We start from the raw sequence: 24,912 nt of genomic DNA, 5'->3' as shown, positions 1-24,912 counted from the left end.
GCAAAAGTAAGCTGGAGAGAAATATATCCTGGGAAGTGGGTTTCACAATGGAAGCAACTTTACCAAAGGAATTTATAGAATGTGCAGCTTAGCCCTTCCTGGTCTTTGAGGACCTGAGCGAATATATCATGAAGATGTCCCCATTTGTAGAAATGCAAACAATGTTATATGAAGATTATGGTGAGGGTATATGATCATGAGGAAACAATGGACTTGGTGATACACTGAATATAGGTGAAGGATTCTGGAAAAAGCAGAAGAATCAAGGATAATGAAGTGAAGGGAAAATCCAGGAATCCTGAAAAAGATATGACATTAGACATCCTTCACTCAGAAATACTATTGAGTCTTTAGCCATACTATTACTGAGCAGGATCTCATCTGACATCAAAATCTAGGCAGGATCAGGCCTGGTTAGAACTTAGATGGAAAACTTATTTATTGAGCATATATTATCCCCAGTCCATGCAATGTGCACTGTCATAAACAATTGACATCACTGTTTTCTTACATCTTTCTGTATAGTGGTAGAAGAGATACCAAATCTAAAATTAAAAATATGTCAGATCTTAAGAGAACCAGAGAGGACACATAAATGTGAATTTTCTGAATGTGGGTATTAGTTTGTGTAAAGGGTATCAGAGCAAATTATAATGAGAAAATGGCACCAAATACATGGCTCAGTAAAGAGTCATTAGGCAATCATCCACGGAGCTGAGCTGTTTATTTCAGAGGCTAAAGGAGCTTCCGTCTCTTTTGACCCTCATCTCTGGTTCAATTACATTTTAAGATACAGAATCCTGGGCCTGGATTCTGGCCCTTTGAGCAACACTTGCCAAAGAGATATTCTTCACATTCGTACCTACCTGCTACCATGGAGTCATTTTCTTATAGAGGAAACCACAAATGAATCTGTTTCCTGTGTTGTAAGACATGAAGTCCAGTAATGGGAGGACTGGTGACAGTAAAAGCTGTTCATCTCCTACCTTCCTGCCAGAAAAATAACCCAACTTGGGCTTTGACCAGGTTTCTCCCCAATGCTTCCTGACTTGTGAGCTCAGCTCTATTTGTAAAGGACATGTAGGCTAAATCTTATTGATAAGCAGAAGTGACAGGGGCATCCACTGTGCCTCTTGGAATTACACTCTTTTCCACTGTGTAGTTAGAAATATGGGGCATAGAACACTGGATCCATCTGGGGTTGTTCTGAAAAGCTTGCCATTTAAAAGGTAACAAGCCAGGCTTTAAGGCACCAAATCAATGATGATGAGGCTTGTCTCCACATGTGGTCTCCATTATGGCTACCTTACAGTCAAAAGTCCAAAGATAGGAATTACTGGGAGGTGGAGCAAACTTTAAACTGAAAATTGGGCTCATTAAAAAAATTATAATCAGAATCTTCATTTTAATAATACTCTTAGGTAATTGATAAGTACACCCAGCCTTTAGAAGCTGATGCCTGAGTTGATTTCCCCTAAGTCTGCATAGAACTATGTGTACCCTACTTCCTTCTTCCTTCTTACATTCACATCTTACCATGGGTCTGTCTGCCAGTCTCACAGCACTCAGTTCTTATATTGTCTTACATTCCCTTGTACTTGAATCAGGCTTGAATTCTCACAATTTGTAAAGATGATTATTGTTTTTCCTCTACTGTACAGGAAATTGTTGCTAAGCATAAATATGTCAAGGTTCAAAGCCAGGCTGGGGTCACTCAAAAACCAAAATATCTTCCCAATACAGATGAACTGTTCCACACAACCTTCAATGGTTCCTGGATTGAAAACATTTCTATGGATATAACTGAACACCATGAACAAAGCACCTTAAAGAAAGAAGAATTTACTGTGGCAGACTGAGTCCACCATGGTGGGGAAGCACAGCAGCTAAGTGTCCATGCCTAGCTGAGAACAGACTGGAAATAGAAGGCATTTTACCAACAAACAAAAAATTACAGGGTATGCCTACCTCCCCCCCAAAAATCATAATTTTGTAATTTCTGTTCCATATACTGTACTCTTTGGGGACAAAAGTATAAAAGTTTCACAAATGAGCTACCTAGTAAAGAAGGCTTCACGCTATTCCACTTACTCCTGTTTAATTCATGATAGGGGATGGGCAATTGTGGGCTGTGTCAATCAATCTCTCAGTTTATAGAACTGTTTCTTTATGGGCCCCAGATTAACAACAGATTTTATTTCTATTGGATTCTCAATGGGGATCATAAAACGGCTGTTCCTTTCCTAAGAAATGTATTGTTTTTAGTGGAAATGTCTAACAGATACCTAGAGTTCATGCAAGAACACCAAGAAAGACGTGTAAGAGTGTTCCAGGTCACATTTCTAGCAACCATTTGGCTTATGGTGGGTGGCCTGTATCTCCTTTATTTCCTCCTCAAATATTTAATTCTAAAGTCAAACTGTAATGGTATTTCCTCTATGAAGTTCTTCTCACTCCTTTCTGCAAAGTTATAAAGCTGTTTTTCTTCTGAATCACTTGCATATAAAATGTTTCTGTGGAAATCAGTTCAAAGTTCTGTGTGGAGACTATCTATCTTTGCAAAGCAAGCAATGGTGTGTGAACAGTAACAACTTTTCTCCACTGGGACTTCAAAAAAACTGGAACAAATAATGTCTTTTTACAATGTCTCTAATAAGTGCCAATGATATTACTTATTAAAAAAATGTATATGTCACAGTGGAAGGTACCCTATTCAAATCTGCAACTTGTTTTATTCCAAAAGTCCAGTTTGAACAACCAGTGCTTCAGGACCATCCATCTTTAAACTACTCCCACATTCTACTCTTCTAAAACTCCAATGGCATGGAGTCCATATGTCTCCTATGTCCACACATCAATGTCTACCAGTAGTGGTCCCCTTGGGTGGTAGAGAGCTGCAGACCCCTCAGATACCAATGACTATTTATTGAACCTATTAATGTATCATATCTTAATGAGTTATTTAACTATTGTATTAATTTTTCCTGTGAAATTATAAACAAACATCTCTTTATCCCAGATACTACACTAATGACAGACCAAATAATTAATCAATTTAAGATATAGAACCTCGTGAACCAATGGAATTAATTGGGTTTATTTTCAGAAAGAGGAATAAGGGATTGTCTACATGAGAATGAGAATTTTATGGGCAGCTATACCACCAAAATGTCACACAATAACAGCTTCAACGATAGGCCTTGTCACCTTCTGAGGCACCTCAAGAGCAGTCTCAGTTGCTGTCTTTCGACCTTCCCCTTAGTCTCCATAAAGGAATGTTACTGGATCCAATCTCTTGGTGATTTCATGTGGAAAATCTCAGCAATTCTGATTTCAAGTCTCCGACAGGCCAAACTGCAGCATTCCACACCTGTAGCCTTGTGAGGAAGAAACTGCAGCTTCTTTATTTATCTACCCTTTACTCCAGACACCACGATCATAGGACTTTACAATACATGTCCCTAACTCCAGATATCATGACCATGAAACATGAAACAATGAGTAACCTTATCATCTTTCTTTGAGTCTGTAAAAAATGTTTAATTAAAAAGAGAACAGAATGAACTGATAGGTGAAGTTCAAATAATATAAAAGTATTAACATTTTTGGTCAAAAGGATTGACATAGTAAGGGATTCCTGAAGGAGGGGACCTTTCCAATTTTTCTGGGCTGGGAGGAACCCAATTTAGCAAAGAAGAAAATGAAGGCAGCCTGGTCGGCAGAATTGCTTCATTAACTCAGTCCTCGATGATGAGACATGAGGGTGTTGATAGACTTCCTGTGAGCAGAAAACAGATGAGCAAGAAAGTTTAATTCTGGGAATTTTGTGTTTTCCATCGCAAGGATTACTCTTCAGTGATTAGTGCTTCTGCGGATGAAGGTACTTGCTAAAAATAGGTCACGAGTGTTTTCCTTAGAATTGCAGCACACGTCAGAGGAGACTAATGACCAAAAGCTGCACTATTTTCTTTTCATTTCAGTCACCCTCAAACAAATAAACCTGATAAATATTATCAGAGTCGCATATACTCATTAAGGATTAGAGTCAGTGGCTTTGTTTGCTTTGCTCTGTAATAAATGATGAAGCCGTGGTGTTGAGTGGCATGAGCTGGGAAGACTCTTGTATTTTCCCATCTCAGCAGTGAAGAGTTGCTCATTGTGTTTTCACTGGCTTTCAGAGCAGATTACTAAAACACTCATTTTGATGTGACTTCTTAGCACAGTCCACATTCATTTGCACATCTCAGCTAGCCGTGATCCATGCTGCAAGTCATTATTGAATACAACAGTGAACCAAAAATAAGCACTATGGATGGCTTGAGAAAATGTGAAGACTTTCCAGTAAGAATAGTTCTGTTGTTACTAAGCTCCTAGCACACCTGTACCACATCTGCCCTCCAGGACTAGCTATGTTCTGCTCCAGTAAACTGAGCTCCCTAAATGCTAACCTGTCTGTACCTGCCCCAATTTCCAAACCTAGACCTGGTTGCACGTGTTTTGGGCCAACCATATCTGTGAGTCCTGCCTGGGCAGCTCTCCACCTCTAGGGTTGGCCCTTGTCACAAATTCTATGCTCCAGGCAAGTCTGGTGGGTTGGCCTGATCTCAGCTGTTTCATATACAACTTCCAGGCCTAGCCTGGGATGAACACTTGTATGCAGGCCCAGCCTAATGAGTTCCTGGAATCTTCACTGTGCTTGACCCTCGAGCCTAGCTTTGGTCTCACAATCTGTGTGCCAGCCCAATATGGAAAGTGTCCAAGACTCAGGCCCACACATGCTATCCTTCTGCCTCCAGACATTGTTCCAGACCACCTAATTTCTTACAATCATACTACAAGGCTTAACATCATAGATTAATTCTAACTCACTAACAGTGAATGGTTTCAACTCCACTTTCCCCCATAAACAAGTCATCTGGACAACCCCCCAAAAAAACCCCAACAAAATAATGCAACAAAATCCAGAAGAACATTGTAATTAAACAACCCATACATCAAATGGTCCTAACAGATATCCCCAAATACCAAATAGTACACTTTCTACTCAGCAACCAATTTTAGCTTCTCTAAAAAGAAATCACACCCTATTACTTAAAACAAATCTTACAAATAAAAGGCAGGTAGCTACCACCCCTCACCAAAGTAGCCTCTCTTTATTGCGAATGGAGGCCATCACAGAAAACAGGACACAATGCAGAGATCAACAGATTGTGGGGAGCCCACCCTCAACAGATACATCTACATCATAGCTCCTGCATTTAGCACCCAAGGAACATTGCAGAAAAGGGGACATAAAGCTTCTAATAAAATACCAGGAAGTTTGGGGACCTGTGAAGTAGAAAGAATATATTTATTTGTATATAATAAGGACATAGATTCGAGTGTCTACCTTCAGTTTTATATGTTAAACATGTATCCCTCAATATAATATCATCTGCAGATTAGGGTTTTGGGAGCTAGTTGGGGTTAAATTAAGTCCTGAAGGTAGGGCTGAGCTTCTCTCACTGTCTTAGGTGACGACACAGTAAAAGATAAGCTATCTGTGAGGCAGGAAGAAGCTCTGACTGGAGAAGCAAACTGGACAGCACCTTGACTTGGCTTCTCAGTGAAATAAGTTTCTGTTGTTGAAATGAGTTGTGAAATTTGTTATGAGAAATAGAGTTTCTGTGGTTGAAGCCACTCTCCATATGACATTTTGTGATGGCACAAACTATAGCTGAGGATTTCTTTGTACAACACTACACACTTTTTTTTTCTGTTCTAGAGGAAGTTAATGTCTGCTCCTTAGGTATATGTTACTTTCCAAATTCCCTTTATAGCAATGATTTGACCAAAATTTATGTTTTCTTCTTAAAATGTTACTGAATAGTGTGGTAGAAATTCCCAACTGCTCCTTTCATGAAATTACATAGATATACTATAAAGGAGTGGAGCAACTAAATCTCTCATTTCTATATGACCTGGCCATGTAACCAGCATGTGTGTGGGAATAGAGTTTCACCAGATGAACTATGCCCCACAAGGATGGTTTCACCAAGAGTCTCCTGGAAAACCTACCAATGATGATGGATACACACCAGCCAGCTCATCATGGTGGCCATCAGACCACTGAACTTCAAAGGACTGGTAAAAGCCAGAGACCTGGGAGAAAAAAACATTTAATATTTATACTTTGGTAAACATTTTGAATCAGCATTTCTTGTCTTTAAATTAGTGATCACAATATGTCAAGGTTAGTTTGGGTTAAGTTTGAGTCTTGGATAAGAGTAGACTGAAAGACCCATTTTTTTCAGATGTCTGGGAAAAGGGTCTCAAGAGTATTTTCAAGTGGCTGTTCCAGTTCTTGCAAAGTCCAAAATCCCAAAGGAAAGCCAAGTCAAGAAAGGTCCTCTCACAGGTGTGGGAGTCAACATTTTGTTGGGGACACATGGAAAGCAAATGCCTACAAATGGCAGAGGGTGTCAACTTTGCACTGCACTTACTAAGCAGATGGCACCCCTTGGGACCCCCCCTATCCTGGCACTTCAAGTCAGTGCATGACTAGGCTAGCCACTCCTTCTCCCACTGAGGCCAGACAAAGCAGCCCAGCTTGTAGAACATATCCCAAGTCTAGGCAACAGCTTTGGGGCTAGCCCTCATTCCAGTTATTCAGGACCTGCATGAAGGCCAAGCTACACATCTGCTACATATGAGAAGGGAGGTCCAGCACATGCATGTTCTTTAGTTGGCAGTTCAGACTCTGAGAGCCCCCAAGGGTCTAGGTTAGTTTACTCTTTTGGTCTTCCTGTAGAATTCCTATACTTTTAATCCTTCCTCCTATTCTTCCATAAGAGTCCCTAAACTCCATTCACTGTTTGGCTGTGGGTGTCTGTATCTGTCTGCACAAGCTGCTGGGTGGAATCCTTCAGAGGACAGCATGAGCAGCACTATTGAAGCATCTAGCCCTGTCAAGCTAAGTGAGCCTTACAGATCTCAAGCAAAAAATATGGTATTACTTCGCTTAATGCATCCCAATGCTATCTTCTGCATACAGAACAGCACCAAAAATCAACAGTGCACAATACAAGGACTTGTTTTGTGCTCATTTTGGCAACCTCATCCTGGGCATTCTCTTTTCTTACACCACTCCACACGAAATTCTTTCTTCTGTCTCTATAGAGCATCTTTCCCTTTGTGCCCCATGGCCTTGGCATATCCTGGTTTTATTCCACAGATCAGAATATACATATTTCTGATATTGGCTTCCTCTCTTTCTTTGGGTTTTATCACAACTACCCTATTGCAAACTCTATTTCCTGCTTCAGCGTTCTTTTCTTTTACAGAACCCTGGCCATGACTTCTTTAGCACTGATAACTTGTCTGTTGACATAATTTTATATCTTTCAAAGTTGGAAGCATGTCTGTCATGATGTCTTGTCATTATATGCATATATGAATATGATGTCCAAGCAACTCATGTTTGCTTGACACCTGAGAGGTATCAAATTAGTATTTGAATGGATGAATGAATAAATAAATAAATAAATGAGTGAAACGAATGAATTAGATATTAATTAGTTATTAATATCTAATTATTAGGCAACAAGAGTTAAACTGCCCAACCTGTTCTGGTTCCCTACAGTCACTTGACTCAGGTGTCAAAGGAGTTCAGAAAAGAAGTACATTGTTCTGACAGCCAAATTCTCGGGGAACATTTATCTAGAGGCACAGAAAGATAAATTTCACCATCAGTTCAGCTGTCTTAGTCTATTTTCTGTTGATAATAACACAATAACATAGGCTGGATAAGTTATAAAGAAAGGTTTGTTTTGGCTCATCACTCTGGCTCAGAGCAGAGGGGATCTGGTGATATCCTTCTTACTAACAGCATTTTAAAGTAGTACAGGACATCACACGGCAAGAAAGCAGGAGGGACCAAGACAAAAGGATTTTTGTAACAGATTCACCTATAAGACCATCTAGTAAACATTGATCCATTAATCACATGACTAGATTAATCCTGTTATTGGGAGAGAACATTATTTCTTTAATGTTTTTCTTCGCTATACTTAAATTATCATAGTTAGCATTAAACTTAATTTAGCATTAAATTTAATTAATTAAAATTTTGATTTGAATTTATGAGGAGACAATCCACTGTCAAAACATAACACAGGCCCAACAGCAAGAGCCCACGTACTAAGTGATAAGTGTAAGTGTGAGCCTACGATCAGCCTATGCTACACTAGTCAGCAGGGTATCTTGGTTCAAGCCATTTTAATCGACATGTAAATGCTCACTTAGTCTGCCAAGGGCAACAAGTTTTTGATAATTCACACAAGGAAAAGATATCTGGAATCCTACTAAAGGCAAGAGAAGAACATCTCAGCCAGCCAATAGTGACCAGAAAAAGAAATCAAGGCTTGGATCTCAGACATGGCAAGTTTAAAAGACAAGCACCATCAGGCCACATCGAAGAGTCGCCAATCACAGCTCCACCACACATTCAGTCTTGGCAAATACATAATGGGGATTTCTTTGTGAGTGAAAGGCAAGAGTACGACATGGCAGTATTTCCATAAATTCTGCCAAGTAGAAATTGACTTGATCACTCTAAATGTAGCTTGGTCCTAATTAATTTGGAGAGAAAGCAAAGATCAGACAAACCAATTTGTCAAAACCAAGAACAATCTTGTCCTGTTTCTGTATATCTTCTCACTGTTTCATAAAGGTCATTATCAGAATAGCATCACCATGGGATGGAGTTAGTGGCTGCTAGGTAAGCTTGGGTTACCTTCTTCCCTAGAAGGCCACATAACCTGCTACGCTAGAATATTTCGATAAATACTGAAATCCTAATTCTTTCATGCGTCTTCTGCATGGGACACAAAGAGGACCTAGATTAAGTGGTAGAGCATTGCAACTTGCCTTATTAATTTACAGAGAGTCAGGACAGTTTAAATAATGAATCCTGTAGGGAAAATGAGAAAGACAAAGACATTCAAACTGGTGTTCCTAATTGTTCTTACAAGAGAAACACTGCTCCCTGCCTTTAACCTTGTAGTCTCCTGTCTTAGTAAGGTTTCTGTTGCTGTGATAAACCACCACAACCAAGACAACTTGAGAGTAAAGGTATTAACTCATCTCATACTTGCAGGTAACAGTCCACCAACAAGGCAAAACATGGCAGGAACTTAGGCAGGAACCTGGAGGCTGGAACTGAAGCAGAGGCCATGCTTGCTCTCCGTGGCTTGCTCAGCTTGTTCTCGTTAACCAGCCAGGACAATCTGCTCCTGGATGCCATCATCCCCAGTTGTCTACCACATCAAACATTAACCAAGTAAATGTTGTATAAACTCACCAACAGGCCAATCTGATGGAGGAAGCATTCTTTTTCTAGTTGACCCAAGGTAGTGTCAAGTAACAAAACAAAACAAAAGCAGAAACACAAACCAAACAAACACAAAAAACAACACTACCTAACCAGATTATCAACATACGCTGGAAGTCAAATGACAGTTTTCTTTTTCAGATGGTCTGTTGTATTTGCTATTATTATTAACATTGCATCCTGTTCTTTTTTGCTCTTTTGTAAAGCAGCAACCAGGGTGTCAGCCAAGCACTGGTGGCCGATTAGAGGCTAATTTTCTTTAGTTGTGTGTATTCAGCTCTCCACCTCACACTCGATCTTGCCAAATACATAATGGGAAAATATTGGGAGACAAGTTTTTTTTCCTGTGGGCAAAAAGTCAACTTGTTTCTGAAAGACTTTTTACTGACTTGAAAAGTAGGGGAAGGCCTCTGTTCAAACCAAAACCTGTCATTCAGAGTTCATTTAGTATGCTCATCATTTATTTATAATGTGTTCACCACCTACAAGGAGATGGAGTTACTTGTGGTTCTATTACCTCATTTCGAGTAGTACAGTCAAGTGACTGTCTCTCTACATAGCCCATTAGAGACTTTGGTATGTAGCTCATTTGAATGCTGGTTTAACTCTTTGGGTTTGAAAGAAGGTGGAATCTTTACTATTTGTATTCATTTCAAATCAGTGTTTTGACGTAGTTTCTGGTCACAGAGGACATACTTCTTCCTTTCTCCTCCCAACCATTCCTGAAACAAAACATGGCTGGCAAAAAGCACAGAAAGCTTGGAAAATCAAAAAAGGGGCTATCCTGATCTGATCAATTTTAGTGGCACCAGCCTCAGGTGGCCAGTAAAGGCCTAGAACAAAAGTAACCCAGATTCTTCTATTTACATCAGCGTGTAGGCCTGTGAGGGCATGCTTTACCCCACATGATCATTTTAAACCACAAGTATTTACATTTTACTCTGGAGATGGGGAAGTGGAGATATAAGAGATGGTTTGTTTCTCATTTTAACCCAGGGGAAAGGTTCTTGCCTGTCTTAAGATTCTCAAAGCTGAGTACTCTGGCAAGGTCTCTTAAGCCACATCTGAATGTTAATTAGGGCAGAAGTACACAGTATTAAAAGTCTCCGTTCTCTCTTCTCCTACCTTCTTGGAGTTAGGTAACCTTACCTCAAGGTTCTGAGGCTAACAATGACTCCCTTTCTTTTAAAATTTTGATTTTTTTTGTTTTTTATTAGTTTTCTTTTTGTTGTTTCTGTTTAGTTGTTTTTCAAGACAGGGCTTCTCTGTGTATCCCTGGCTGGCTTGGTAGTTGTTTTGTAGACCAGGCTGTCCTTAGAGATCTGCCTCCTCTAAAATTTTGATTGCTATGTTGGCATTGCTACCCCATTGGTGAACTACCAAACATTGACATTCAACTAGCACACCTTCTGCCCACCACTGATCTGCAAACCAGTAGACAGACCATAGATCCTGATGCATTCATTCAAATTTAAATTGATATCACATATTAGGCCTCCATAGATCTTAAGGCTGTGTAAAGAAAACTTTCCACAAGGCTCCCCAAGCTCCATCTAATATTTGGCTGTAGGTCTCTGCATCTGTTTCCATTAGCTATTGAGTGGAGCATCTCAGAGAACAGTTATGCTAGGAGCCAGTTTGCAAACAGAGTATCATTAATAGTGTCAGGGATTGGTTCTTGCCCATGGCATGGGTCTCAACTTGGGCCAGTCATTGGGTGGCCATTCCCTCCATCTCTGCTCTATCTTTGTCCCTGCACATATTGTAAGGCAGCACACATTTTGGGTGGAAAATTTTGTGGGTGGGTTGTTGTTCTTATCTCTCTACTGGGAGTCTTGACTGGCTACAGGAAGTGCCCACTTCAGGATCCATATTCCCCAACTGCCAGGAGTTTCAGCTAGAGTCAATCACATAGACAACTGCCCATAGCCTCTAGGGCCCCCACTTCTAATGATTTCTGTTCTCTCTCTCTTCCCTACTATTCACATACATGGTGATCTTGCCCATACACCCAGCTCTCCTCCATCTCCTCCTCTTCAATCCAGTTCCCTTCCTCCATCCTCCTCCAATTCCTATTTTATGTCCCCTTCTGAGACAGATTCAACTATCCTCACTTGAACCCTCATTGTTATTTGGATGGAGCTCAAAGAGGTCATTTTTTGTTTTTTTTGTTTTTGTTTTTGTTTTTGTTTTTGAAAGAGTTGGGAGAAGGTGAGGGACCTGAAGAGGATAGGGACTCCACAGAAAGACCAACAGAGTCAAATAACCTGGACCCTCGGGGGCTTCCAGAGACTGAACTGCCAACCATAAGCATAGGGTAAACCTAGCCAACCCCCCTTATATGTAGCAGACATGTAGCTTGATCTTATATAGGTCCTCCAAAAACTAGAGAGAGGAGGCTGTCTCTGAATCTGTTGCCTAACTACAGGGATTCTTTTCCTCTAATTGGGTCCAAATTGTCTGGGCTGAGTGAGAGAGGATGAGTCCAGAGCTGTAGTGTGTGTGTGTGTGTGTGTGTGTGTGTGTGTGTGTGTGTGTGTGTGTGTGTGTGTTTATGTGATACCCAGGGGGATCAGCCTTTTCAGAGGAGAAGGAGGGGGCAGCTATGAGATGAGGGTGCCTGGGAGAAGATATTGAAATGTAAAGTGAATAAATAAATTAATTAATGAAAAATAAACTATACTACCAAGGTCACCAAAAATAGAAAGAAAAATTAAAGAAAGAAAGATAAAAGAATATAAAAGGAGAGCCTTCAAAAATCTTAGTGAATTCCAGAAGCCATGTTTTTTGTCAAGTAGCTTTGACTTTCTCTGAAATCATAACATAAGTTCTCTTTTACCTTCCTATCTCACTCGCTTTCCAAGATGGCTTTCTAGTGTAACTTTGGCAGAGAAACTACAAGAAAGGGTCAGGTGTAACTTTCAAAGTAAAAAGCAGTGATTTACATTTATCAATTTTTTTTGACAGGAAAGTGGATGTTTCATCTGAGGGGAAAATATAATCTGAAGAGCACTTGTAGTACTCTTTTTAGAAGCCCATGGATCATGGATAGGGCATCATTCATCATGCAACAACCATTTGTTTGCAACTTCTTCTGCTAGGTGCACAGATGCCATGGGAAACAAAATGCATAGATATTTTAGTGTTGTTAATAACAGTCTCAGGGCAGATTATTCAGCAAATACTTCCATGAAGTTTAAGGGATATATGTATGGTTGAGAGAAATCTGATGTAAGTTTCAGAAAAATAAAAAATAATTTCCCCCTTAATTATCTCATGTTTGTATAATGTTATTTCCTCTAAGAAAATATGAGAAGAATAGTTTAGAATGAAGACAGGAGAAATGCTGCTACTCTCAAGTTCTTTCCACAGTCCACCATTCAAAGGTGAGTGTATTCATTTCTGACCACAAGTGGCTGTTTGTGAAGGGAGGAAGGGAGGAAAATGTAAGTGTATATCCATGTTATTTAGATCAGGCTTCTATACGAAAATATGACAGAGTATTGTTTCCACAGTTGAGTTCTGAGAGCTAGAATTTCTAGGTGATTTGGCAGGATTTTAGTTAAAGGCCTTTTCCCAGCTTGCAGACAGCTCTCTTTTTAGTGTGTATTTATGTTATAGGGTAAGAGACAATTCCAGTGTTTCTCCTTTAAAGCAGAGCACCAGCCACATCAGTTCATGCCTCATCCTGTAGTCTGAACTTTATCTTTATGACTTCTTTATAATCTCTTTGCTCAAATAGAGTCATATTGTGAGATGATGCTTCAACTCATGAATTTAGGACGTAGCACATCCATTCTACAATTGTGGATGCTTTTCCTGTTTATATGATAGAATGGATGTCTGTCACCTGGAACACATTGCCACAAGACTAGGAATTCTTTTCCTTCGAAGGCATCTCTTTAGTTACAAAGACTTCCTCCTCCAGTCTCCTTAGTACATAGACAAAGCTAAACCATCTTTATGATGGGTGGTTATATTTTCCTTTTGTTTTCATTCACTTCAAGGAAATATCATGTCTGGCTAATACATAAGCCATTCCCCCAAGTTGTGCTGATTCCAAGAAATGCTAAGACAATAGAGAAAAGATGGTAAGGAGAAGGATACCAGTGGAGAGAGATAGAGAAACACAGCACTAGCTAAAAATGTGTAGCTGAATCACTCATATATTTTTAATGACTACAAGAGAATACCTTCTATTGAGTTGGGGTGAAACATTTGCAGTCTTGGTGAACAGAATAAAATGAAAACAACTGAACGTGCCCAAGCCATGGGAGCTCTCTGTGACAAAAGCAGTCTCACCTACAAACCATGGCTCCAGCCACTGATGTGTTGAAGCTCTAGCAAATGGCAGGCTGGCTCAAGTACAAAGCTTTCCTGATTAATTAGCAGTGTGATGGTTGAATCTTTCTGGTAACAGGTTTAGTTAAAGCTCAGAGTTCCTTGCCACAAAGTTTTCCGGTATATTAAAGGCAACACACCTGGAAAAAAAAAGGATGCTGAAACTTTCTACTTCAGATTTCAGGTTGGCATGAGTCAAAAGGACCCCAGGGAAGGATATTTAAAATTGTAAGAATTGCATATTCCACATCTGTTTTCAATAAGACTTATGTCAAATAATTTTATTATTTGACAAAAGCAATCCATGAAATTACTTGGATTTTTATATAGAATGCCTTGAAATACCATTAAAATTCACCTATGACCACATACACATAACACCTGTTCAGAGTGTTAGATCAAATGAGAAAACAGGACCAAGGGCTCTTGAGTAGAAAGAAATTTGTCATACAGCAAGAGGGAGATGCAATGCTAACGCTTATCTCAGCATTCCTGTTTCCAACAGCCAGGAGAGAAGCCGTCTGCTTCCCTCTTTACACGAAGCAGGAAACCAGTCTGCTAAAATACCCTTCCTGTTAATACAAGTTAAACACATCCCCAGAAAATCAGAAATTCAAAAACAAAAGCACTGGTGTGCTCAGATGAGAGCCATCCACAGAGTAGTAAGGAATAGTAGCAAAGGGCACAGCTAAGAAAGCAAAATTTCAGACAAAACAGGCACTAAAGCAGTGTAAATTTTTGGTCTGTTTCACTCCTTTCAAATCATTAAAGATACAGTTTTTAAAATATTCAGGTCAGGATGTGTATTATTTGGAGATAGTCCTACTTGGATATCCAGTTTTCTGGACAGCTCGCTAGGTCTGTTAAGTATAACATAAATTACCTCTCGTTTATAATGACCATTTTCCAGGGTTATACTTAAAGTGAGCAGCTATGAAGAACAAGTTTGTTACTGTCTAGACAGCCGTCCTACATGCCCCCTGAGGATCTTCCCGTTGTGCTGCAAGTTCTCTCCCTATGTGCACAAAATCTATATAGGTTCCTAGAACCTCTTTCTTGAGACTCATGAGGAACAGAGATGGTGAGTATGTGGCTGTTCATATTTCCTGTTTGGTATAAAAATATACAAAAGGAAGGAAGGGAGGGACAGAAGGAGGGAGAGAGAAGGAATGAATGAAGGAAGGAAGGAAGGAAGGAAGGAAGGAAGGAAGGAAAAGAAAGAAAATATATAGCAATCATCCTACACAAAATTAGATCCAACTGTATCAAAGGTCTCAATTTGAATATTGAAATGCAAAACTGATTGAAAGAAAATATTGACTGTACCCTACAAGATTTAGGTGTAGGAAACTAATTTCTAAACAGGACTCCATTTTCCAGGAATTAAGGCAAACAATTGACAACTAGAATCTCATTAACAAAATCATTATGAAGAAACAATCAGTGTAGTGAAGAGGGAACCCATAGAGTGGAAGAGAATTTTTCCATATATTCATCTGACAGAGGATTAAAATCCAGAATATAAGAAACAAAAAAAAAACAAAACAAAAAACAAAACAAAACAAAAAAACAAAACAAAAAAAAAGAGAGAGAGTCAAGGTAACAAATGACTCAATTAAAACAAATGGTGTGGGTCAAAATGGAGAGTTTTTTTTCAGTAGAAGAAATAAAATTATTAAGGAATACCTCAAAAGTGTTCATCATCTTAGCAATTAGGGAAATGCAAATGACAACAACATCTTTTTTTTCTTTTCTTTTTTTTAGGAGCTGGGGACCGAACCCAGGGCCTTGCGCTTGCTAGGCAAGCACTCTACCACTGAGCTAAATCCCCAACCCCAACAACATCTAATTTTATCTTTCCTCAGTAATAATGGCTAGGATCAACAAAACAACTGACAGCAAATGCTGGCAAAATGATGGAGAAAGAGGAACACAGACATAGGATACCTCTTTCCTTAAAATCTCTCAGTGCTTCCTAGTACTTATAAAAGGGTCATATATATAAATCCTGCACACTGGCCCCACTTAAGTTTGTGTCTAGATGTCCTCCTTGAGTTTCTTTCCAGACTCATTTCCTACTGTTTCTTTATGGCATAAATTCATCTCAACTCTTCAAGCAAATGTTTCCTTTAAGAATCATATTCTGTAGGATATATATGCATAACTGCTTCTTTAAGTTTAATTTCTTTCTTGGAGTCTATATTAGACCATAGACATATCATCAGAACATGTGATACTTAAAATGTTTTATAGCTTTTCTGTTTGATTGAGAATACTCCAAAGACATAAACCATATTACTTACATTCATATTATCAACAGCAAAACCTATAGCCACACACAGAGAAACTACAGTTTACACATGAGCAACAATACTAAATACAATTCAAAAATTACAAACTCTGTGTTTGGAACATTTCCAAGTTCAAAGCATCTCACGATAGATTCTGAGTTATCATTAACATTTGTTATTCAAAAGGAAAATAAAACTAGGGGTAGTGATTTCTACTTGCAAAGAATGAAGCTTTAGAAGTGCTCCTCTTCATATCAGTTCAGAGTCCCTCTCTTGCACCTATGAGAAAACACTGTGGGAAAGTCAGTATAACTGGGATACAAGTCAACAGGATAATTTCATACTTCTTCAACATAATATTTACCATAAGCATATACTGTGATGCTGTGCATACTAAGAGTTGCTACAAACCTTTTCTAAATCTAAATAAAAATGTATGAGGACTTCTGGATGAGCCTTCATTCTGGAAGCCATGTTGGAAGGAGTGACTGATTAGTTAGGGAAACAAAGGGAACAGAAGCATTACCTCACTCCATTAGCTGTTCCAGTTGCCAGAGTCCACATGCTCAATACCCCAACACACTTCTTTTACCATTTGTATTAATGACTTTTCTATTGCTGTGATAAAAACATCATGTGAGACTTACAGGTTCAGATCGCTAAAGTCCATATTGACAGAGTAGGGTACGATGGCAAGGACAGCTAAGTGATCATAGGTGAAACACAAATAGGGAAATAAAGAGTTCACTGCCGATGCTGGGAGGCTTTTGAAGCCTCAAAGCTGGCCACTGTGACTGCTCTTCCTTCAGAAAGAGCATACCTCCTAATCCCATTCCCTCAAATATCCACCAACTGCAGCCCAAATATTCCAACAAGGGAATTTGTTGAGGCCATTCTCATTTAAACCACCACACTGTCTAACTCAGACATGTTGCTGTGTCTATGTCCAATGCAGATGGCTACATTAGCTGAAGAATTCAGAAGACCTTGGCAGTCAGCTTCAAGTGACATTAAAAGACTTCTAGGGTATCTGTCAAAACTGTGCTGGTAAGGATTCTAGAGAAGAGGTCTACAGTGACTGCCACCATGACCATTATCATCACCCCAAAGGGAATGATGCAACTGTGTGAATCATTTGGGCACCCATGCTGCCTGTCCTCTGGGTTCACAGCAACTGCAGCTGGGCAGAGTGTTCCTGAGTATAATCAGTACACAGCATGCCGTCAAGCACTGCCACAAGGAAACCTCACACAGAAGTAGAAGTTGAAAATCCAAAAGAGAACAAAACTGGTTAAAAAAAATCAGCAGGATACTGCAGTGGATAGCAACAGGAGACCAAAACAGTATTCAGGCTACTATCTTCACTATTGTGTATCTCCACTTAGAACTTATTTTCCTGCTGACTGCTAAATCTTCGTGCTAGAATACTATGGGTAGCATCTTGCCCTCTCTTTTACTCTCTTTTACTGGGCACATATTTTATCTTCTCTTCTTTTCTCTCTCTCTCTCTCTCTCTCTCTCTCTCATTCTGTCTTTATTTTTACTGTTTTTCTCTCCTTTTTTACTCTTTCCACACCCTTTTCTCTTACATTTATGTGCTACAAGACCACTTCTTTATCCTCCTCCTTAAAAAAAATCATTAGCTAAAACTCTTACTCACCTCCATCTTTCTTTTGCCACTTGTTTATACCCACTTTTTTGGGGTCCCATCTAGTAACCTAATACTAATCACGATTCGTGATGTGCTTGTTTATCTCTGACTTTCCTTTTCTTTCAACTCATATGCATAATTGTGTAAATAAAATACATAAGAACTTTTGGACATTATACAGAGGAAAAATGTAACATGAATTATAGTCAGAAAAGAAAAAATAAATTAGTGTTAAATCTGTATAAATCTCTCTAATAAAGACAAAAGAAATATTTCTAAATATCAGCAAAGAGATGTTCTTAAAGATAAAAGAGCTATTGCCAAAAAATCATGGAAGGGCCAGGAAATAAACACATCATACTATATAATTACTAAGAAAAACTAAACATACAGAACAAAAAATATGATGAATACATCAAGAGATAAAAGTTATGTAAAATTTAAGGTGAGATCCTCAGAATAACTATTGTTCCTTCAATCAAAATCATCAAATCAAATTCCCTGCCTGCCCAGTCTACCTGGGGTATAACCAGCAGAGATGAGCAGAAGTATGTTGTTTCCTGAGATCTTTTGCCTGCCTCCATGAGATGTCCTGCTGGCATCAGGAACATCCAGATGGCTAAAGGACAGTGTAAGAACACAATCAACAAGAGACAGGGCAATATGAGGCACCAGAGCACAGCTATCCTGCTACAGCCACCCTTGGATATCCTAACAAAGCAGAAGCACAAGAAGACAAGCTTAATCCAATCTTACAAAGATGATAGAGGCCTTTAAAGAGGAAATGAATGAAGAACTGCAGGAAAACACAATCAAACAGGTGAAGGAAAGGAAGAAAACTGTTCAAGAACTGAAAATGGAAATAAAAACAATAATGAAAACACAAACTGAGGACATACTGGAGACTGAAAACCTAGAGAAGAGAACAGGAACTGCAGACGCAAGCATCATGAACAGAAGACAAGAGATGGAAGAGAGAGTCTCAGGCATAGAAGTTACAATTGAAGAAATTGATATAACAAAGAAAATCCTAAATTTAAACAGTTCACAGCACAAGACACCCAAGAAATCTGGGACACTGTAAAAAGACCAACTCTATGAACAATAAGAATAGAAGAACTAGAAGAGTCCCAGCTACAAGCCCCAGACTCAAGAAAATCATAGAAGAAAATTTTCCCAACCTAAGAAAGACAAACACACAAGTTTACAGAACATCAGAAAGATTGGACATGAAAAGAAATTCTTCCAGCCATATAATAATATAAGTACCAAATGTACAGAATAAAGAAAAAAATATTAAAGGGTTCAGGGAAAAAGACCAAGTAGCACATAAATGCAGACCTATCAGAATTACATTCAACTTCTCAGCAGAGTCTCTGAGAGTCAGAAGGGCCAGGACAGATGCCTTGTAGACTCTAAGAGACCACAAATTTCAGCTCAGACTACCATACCTAGCAAATTTGAATCACAATAGTTGGAGAAAACCAGATATACCATGACAAAACCAAATTTAAACAATATCTACTCATAAATTCTACCCTATAGAAAATACTAAAAGGAAACTCCAAGGCAAGCAGGCTACTTTTTGTTTCTGTTTTTGTTTTGTTTTGTTTTGTTTTGTTTGAAAAAATCAACAAGGTAGACAAAACATAATCCAACCAAAATAAAAGGTAGAGAGACAGTATTCAAATAAACAAAACCAGAAATAAAAAGGGAGACACAAAAGAAACTGAGGAAATTTAAAAATGATTAGATCTTACTTCCAAAGCCTGTACTCCACAAAATTAGAAATTTTAAATGAAATAGATGATTTTCTTGATAGATATCACTTACAAAATGTTAACTCAAGATCAGATAGACAATTTAAATAGATTTATAACTCCTAGGGAAATAGAAGCAGTCATTTAGAATCTCCCAACATCAGTAACAAAAAGCCCAGGGCCAGATAGTTTTAATGCAGAATTCTTTCAGACTTTCTTTTTTTATTGGATTTTTATATTTACATTTCAAATGTTATCCCCTTTCTTGGTTTCCCCTCCATAATCCCCCTATCCTATCCCCCTCCCCCTGCTTCTATGAGGGTGTTCCCTCACCCACCCATTCCTTCTTGCCTCACTGCCTTGGTCATCATTTAGAATCTCTCAACAACAGCAACAAAAAGCCCAGGGCCAGATAGCTTTAGTGCAGAATTCTTTCAGACTTGCAAAGAAGAGCTAATAACATGACTCCTAAAATTTCCCACAAAATAGAAACAGAAGTAATATTGCCAAATCATAAGGCCCCCAACACCATGATACATAAACTACACTCAATACTCAGCAAGAAAATAAAATTTCAGACCAATTTCTCTTGAGAGCATTGATACAAAAATTCTCAGCAAAATACTGGCAAACTGAATCCAAGAAGATACACTTTATCATGATCAAGTAGGCTTCTTCCTAGGGATTCGGGATGGTTCAATATACCAAAACACATCAATGTAATCCAACATGTAAATTAAATGAAAAAAATTACATGGTCATCTTATTAGATGCTGAAATATTCTTTGCCAAAATCCAGCATCTTTATGTTAAAAGTCTTAGAGCAATCAGGGATATATAGTGCATACTTAAAGATAACAGAGGCAATATACAGCAAGACAACATCCAACATGAAATTAAATGGGGAGAAAGATAAAGCAACTCCTCTAAAATTAGGAAAAAGACAAGGCTTACCACTTTCTCAGTATCTATCCAACATACTACTTGAATTTCCAGCTAGAGCAATAAGACAATGAAAGGAAACCAAAAGGATACAAGTTAGAAGGGAAGAAGTCAAAGTATCACTATTTTCAGATTATGTTGTAGTATACATCATATAATAGGTGGAAGTACAAATTTATACAATCTCTTTCTAAATGAATTTGGTGGTTTTTCGAATAATTGGGAATACTTATACCCAAGATCAAGCTATAACACTTCTGGACGCCAAAAATTCTACTAGCAAACTCCTACAGCTGATAAACACCTTCAGAAAGTTGGCTGGCTATAAAATTAACTTTCAAAATTCAGTAACCCTTCTTTACACAAATGATATGTAGGCTGAAAAAGAAATTAGTGAAACAACATCCTTCACAATATATACAAATAACATAAAATATCTTGGTGTGACTCTAACCAAGCAAGTGAAAGATCTATATAAAAACTTCCAATCTCTAAAGAAATAAATTAAAGAAGATGGAGAGATCTCCCATGTTCAAGGATCCATAGGATTAACATAGTAAAACTGGTCATCTTACCAAAACAATCTGCAGATTCAATGTACTTTTCATCAAAATTTTAACAATGTTTTACAAACCTTAAAAGTATAATTCTCAACTTCATATGGAAAAACAAAAAACCTGGGATAGCTAAAACAATCCTAAAAGATCCTGAAAATAAAAAGGGACTTCTGGAGGAATCACCACTGATTTTAAGCTGTACTACAGAGTAATAGTAATAAAAACCACATGGTATTGGGATAAAATAAAACAGGTTGTTCAATGGAGTAGAATCGAAGACTCGGAAATAAACCCACCCATCTACAGATACTTGATTTTTGACAAAGAAAACAAAACCATAAGGTGGAGAAAAAGAAAGCATATTCAGCAAGTGGTGCTAGTCTAATTGGATTGAAATAGATTCATATTAATCACCGTGCACAAAACTCAAGGAAAGTGGACAACAGGCCTTAACATAAAGCAGGATACACTACATCTAATAGAAGAGAATTTTGGTCACTGCCTTGAACAAATTGGCACAGGAGTTAACTTCCTGAACAGATCAATAGTTAATAAACGAAACTGGAAAGCTTCTGTAAGGCCAAGAGCACCATCAATAGGACAAAACAGCAGTCCACAGAATGGAAAAGATCTTTACCAACTCTGCATCCAACAGAGGCTAATATCCAGAAAGATAATGAACTAAGAAATTAAACACCAAGAACCTAAGTAACTCAATTAAAAAGTGGGATATAGAGCTAAACAGAGAATTCTTAACCAAGGAATTTCTAATGTCCCAAAAGCAATTAACAAAATATCCAAGATCCTTAATCATCAGGGAAATACATATTAAAATGACTGAAATTCCATGTTATACGAATCAGATAAAAAATTCAAGTGTCAGCACATGCTGGTGAGCGTGTGTAGGAAGGGGGAACATTCCTCTATTGCACGTAGAAGTACAAACTTATACAACCTCTTTGGGACTCAAGTTTGTAGTTTCTCAGAAAATTGGGAATACTTCTGCCTCAGGACCCAGCTATATAATACTTCTGGACACATAACCAAAAGATATTTCATCATACCACAAGGACACTTGCCCAGCTGTGTTCATAACAACTTTATTCATAATAGCCAGAAACTAGAAAAATTTAGCTATCCTTCAACCAAAGAATAGAGAATAAACATAGTGCTCTCTAGTCTATCTGACAATATTGAATGAAGCTAGAAATTAACAAGAGAAATTATAGAAAATAAAGGCAGTCATTGAGATTAAATCACATACTGTTGAATGATGACTGAATCAGTGAAAAAAGATTTAAAAAGTTAAAAATTCCTAGAGTGAAATGGAAATGAAAATGACATACTCAAGCATACAATGGCAGCATTCATTCTTAAGAGGGAAGATTGTCGCTCCAAGTGTCTAGTTTTTAAAAAATAAACAAATAAATAAGATCTTAAAAGGCCTGATGACTCACCATAACTCATTGGTGACAAAAAAATGAGTATCGAAAGCTAGAGACAAGAAGAAGTAACACAGATAACAGGAGAAGTTAATGAAACACAAGCTAAAATAAACAGAAAAACAATTAAAACTAAATCAATGAAAGCAAAAGATCTTTCACTGAACAGAGATGCCATTGACCAAATTAATAAAAAAAAAAAAAAAGGTGCTCACGAGAATTCCTGGAAGCCTTTAACATTCTGAGCTATTGTTACTGCATTTGGTTGTCTATCAGAACCCGATGGTAGGACCCCATTTCTGAAGATAACACAGACTTTGGTCATGAGGAATAGAAACTGTCAAGCTGATACTGACTACAAGTTTCCTCCCTGCCGGCTACAATTCATGTATCTGAAAGTGTTGTCTTTGTAGGTTGCTTCAGAGAGAAAAGTCAACAGCCTTATCCAGGTCTAAATCCTGCAAGCATTAATAACTATTGATCTGGCAAAATAAGGCTTAATAGTAGCGTAATGTTATGTGGATAACTATTTCGTGATTGGATTTAAGGTCCACTCCAAGGAAGGGATTTCATACCTGGTTCTATAAACTTGACAACAATCTCGTAGGTGAAATTATCAGCATTATATGAGAAATTTCTAGCATTACTTTGCTAAGTGGACATGGACTCAAATTGCTTTCTAAATACTTTGCTTTATACTTATTAAAGATTAATCCAGCTCGCAGCTCCTTTTGAAGAAGCCCTCTCCCCATGGCCACATTAATGCATAGAGAGAGCCACAACTAGTTAACAAGCAAAGAGTAAATGAGTCTGAGGTGCTCAGCCCTAACACAGGGCATATACTCATCCAGAAAGCTAAGAGAATAGCACAAAGATTCTGGGGAACATGGGGTTAAGAGAAATGCTTCAGAGACTTCTGTGACACTATTTTATGGGCACCAACACAGATTGTATCCCTCATAAGACCTGCACAGGATCAAACCAATCAATACCCCAGTATAGGGGTGGGCTGGGGCCTCACAAGGCACAGCCATAACTGAGACATTATTTATAACATTTCCTTCCTAGGGGAAGAAGAGTCATTTTTCTTCAAGAGTGTAGCCCCCAGTACAGTGTTGCCCATGCTACACAGACAGCACTAGTTGCACAGGTTATTTAAAATAAAGTAAGTAAAAAAATTGGTAGGTGGATGTAGATTTGGTCAATCTGGGAAGAACTGGAGGAGAATAAGGGGTTGATTTCTCAAACTACATTGTATATCTGTATGTATTGCATATGTATTACATATCAAAGAGTAAATAGAAAATAATTTAAAGAAAAGTGAATTAGGCCAACTGAACCCATTCAGGTGAAGAAAATACAAAATTTTAATTCAGATACAAGTATTGACCCAAAAGGATATGACTTAAAACTGCACATCAGGTTTTAACTTTTATTTCAACCATGTTGGAACAGATCTATAAAGTATAGCCCATGTAAATGTTGGAAATTGTCTTTATTTCTTTGAAATGGTTGTTTTGTTTTGTTTTGTTTTGTTTTCTTTATGTACCACATGACTTACACTTAGCCTGGTCAAAAAGTCCAGGTGACATATTAGCATTTGAAGATCAGAAAGACAGGAACAAGACAATTCGTAGAGCTACCTTGGAAATCAGGAACAATCTTGTCATTAAAGTCCTTTTATCTCTGTGGAAGTGTACTGACACCCACAGAAGCCTGAGCTGCGCTCACTTGGCCAGGTAAGGGAGGAGTTGGGAGAAAATCATACTGTACTTGAACATCTCCTTGGAAGTGCTGCTGGTGTCTGGAGGCTGCTTGGATCACCATGGCTGTAGCAACTGTAGCAATGAATAGCCTAGTAAGAGCACCAGTGGAAAGGGAAGCCTTGGTCCTGCCAAGACTGAACCTCCAGTGAAAGTGATTGTTGCGGGGAGGGCGGTAATGGGAGGAGGCTGGGGAGGGGAACACCCGTAGAGAAGGGGAGGGGGAGGGTTAGGGGGATGTTGACCTGGAAACCGGGAAAGGGAATAACAATCGAAATGTAAATAAGAAATACTCAAGTTAATAAAGGAAAAAAAATTTATTATTTAAGGGATAATGGGAAGATATGTAAGTTTTTTCTGGTCTGTCATGTCTGGGAAACTCTTGAAGTAAGGGTCAGCTGTTTCCTACAAGTATACCATGGCTCTTTATGAGTGGGACCTGTTGCTTGAGGCTTTACTGCCAGGAACCCATCTGCTGCTCCTCTGTGCTAAACATTGTCCTGCCCTCATCCTTATATGTGTTTACCCAAAGCAGTAACCAGTTGACCAGTAGCACTTCCTTCCTGTAGGCCACGGGGAATTCTCTGTTCAGTTTCAATGTCTTTTCCGTCTTTGAAGGTGACTCTCAATGCCTAGAGGACATATAAAGGTTTTCTCTAAAGATGTATGAACTCCACAGTGCACTTTCTCAGATGCCAGAAGCTAGGAAAAGCCACTAATTTATAGACAGAAAGTCTATAAATTGCATCTACTTTTCAGATATTATAGTGATCATGTCAACTTCAAGTTTATTTG

General features: G+C 38.4%; 1 long non-coding RNA gene across 2 annotated transcripts; it reads right to left on the bottom strand.

The window, feature by feature from the left end:
* Positions 1-1,982: 1,982 nt before the first annotated feature.
* LOC108348564 (uncharacterized) lies at positions 1,983-22,952 on the bottom strand. Of its 2 annotated transcripts, none has more exons than XR_005495583.2 (5): positions 22,370-22,952; positions 13,673-16,294; positions 7,603-7,698; positions 6,058-6,141; positions 1,983-3,778 (listed from the first exon to the last, which is right to left on the bottom strand). It is a non-coding gene; the product is annotated as an uncharacterized LOC108348564 (long non-coding RNA). The 2 variants fall into 2 exon arrangements; XR_005495584.2 differs by lacking the exon at positions 22,370-22,952 and adding an exon at positions 17,663-19,644.
* Positions 22,953-24,912: the final 1,960 nt, after the last annotated feature.

The sequence above is a fragment of the Rattus norvegicus genome, chromosome 17 (genome assembly GCF_036323735.1).
Source record: "Rattus norvegicus strain BN/NHsdMcwi chromosome 17, GRCr8, whole genome shotgun sequence".
Taxonomy (NCBI): Eukaryota; Metazoa; Chordata; class Mammalia; order Rodentia; family Muridae; genus Rattus; species Rattus norvegicus.
This window is presented reverse-complemented; position numbering and strand designations above follow the sequence as displayed.